The sequence below is a fragment of the Phyllostomus hastatus genome, unplaced genomic scaffold (genome assembly GCF_019186645.2).
Source record: "Phyllostomus hastatus isolate PE091 unplaced genomic scaffold, TTU_PhHast_1.1 phas_contig_312, whole genome shotgun sequence".
NCBI lineage: Eukaryota > Metazoa > Chordata > Mammalia > Chiroptera > Phyllostomidae > Phyllostomus > Phyllostomus hastatus.
In genome coordinates, this window is record NW_025333849.1 from 58,264 (window position 1) to 60,179 (window position 1,916).

The window sequence follows — 1,916 nt, forward strand, 5'->3', positions numbered from 1 at the left end:
TAGCTATTAGTGTCATCATCATCATCACCATCATTATCACCCCAGGAACACTTTCAAACAATGTTATAATTTCCAGTAGCACCAGAGACCCAGAGATGGAGATGCTTTCGCTGTGTGGAACGAGCCCCCCGGGCACATCCATGTGCAAGCTGACTCTGAACAGTTCAAAGTGGTCTTTTCTGTCCTGACCACTTACTATAATGATAGAGGGTACCAAAGGAGAAAAAAATACAAGACACCTGTAAGTGGAACCTAATCAACAAAACAAACAAGCAAGCAAAATATAACCAGAGACATTGAAATTAAGAACAAACTGATAGTAACCAGGGGGAGCTGGGAGGGGATAATGGTGGGTGGGGGCGGGGAGAGGGGGAAGGGTTTTCAGGAACATGTGTAAAGGACACATGGACAAAACCAAAGGGGGTAGGCTCAAGGGTGGGAGGTGGAGGTGTATGAGATGCGGGAGAGCAGTGCGGGGAAAATGGAGACAAATGTACTTGAACAACAATGAAAAAAGTTAGAAAATAAAATTAAATTAAAAAGAAAATATTAACAGGGACAATTACAATAGGGAGATACTTTATATGCAGAGACTATGGGATAGGTGGCTACGGAAACAGTAAGGGGAGAGAAAGCAATAAAAACTGCTGTGTGGAAGTCTTGAAGCTTAAAAAACTGTCAAACATTGCACTAACAGGAGAATCAAGGCATAAAATATTGACTGTAGTCAGGCCCATGAACAAAGAAGTTGGAGTGTCGGAAGATCACATAGAGTTTGGGACCTAGCTGTCCTACTCAAGCCAGCCTAAAGATAAATTAAGCACAAAGTTTTGATCCACCTTGCCAAGAAACTGATTTTCACTTATCCCACATATAGCAGGCCAAATAATGGGTCCCAAAGATATCAGGCCTTAATTCTTGGAATCTGTAAATGTTAACTTACAGGCAAAGATTTTGCAACTGTAATTAACTTAAGGGTCTTAGTAGGAGATATCACCCTGGATTATCTGGGTGGGCTCTAAATGCAATCACAAGGGTTTTTATAAGGAAGTGGAGGGAAATTTGACAGACATAAAAAGAGAGGGAAATATGACCACTGAAGCAGACACTGGAATGATGCGGCCCAAAGTCTAAGAGTGCCTGGAGGCACCAGAGGCCAAAGAGGAGAGAATTAGGTTTTCCCCTAGAGCCACTAGACAATGCTGCCCTACCAGCACCTGGTTTTCAAAGTGATACTTATTTTAAATTTCTGAACTTCATCACTGTGAAAGAATCAATTTCTGTTGTTTTAAGCCATCAAGTTTATTGGAATTTGTTACAGGAGCCATAGGGAACTAATACACCTTATTTCATGAAAAGACTTTTTCAGATTTGAGGAAAAGATACTCTCGCACAACCAAAGAAGAGTTTGTGGATGATAGTCATAGGGATGGGGAAAAAAAATTCCCACAAGATCAGCTCCTCTGTTATCTACTACACCAAGAGGTTTTGCCATAATCTCATTTAAATATATCGATCATATGCTATAAAATCAAGATTACTGTAATCTCAAATTTTAAAATGGAAAGAAGACTAAGCTTCAGAAAGGCTGTTAGTCAAGTTACATTATGATGTCTAAGTAAATGCACGAAGTACACCAGGAGAGGACAATGAACAAAGTAAGAGTTTAATTAATTCTTGTGGACTGATTTACTTAACAATTTGGCTGTTTAACCCTACAGAGAAAGCAAGGTTACAGTAGCTCAGAAAAATGTTATTTTATAAGTGGCTTTATATGAACATCTAGTCATAAACAGGCTCTTTTCCATAAAATTATAAATGGTAATAGGTATTAAACCACTTTACAAGTAGACCATTTTCTGGATAATGTTTTTTAAGAGTAAATCTTAGCTAAGTGAATTTAAAAAAATTGAAGG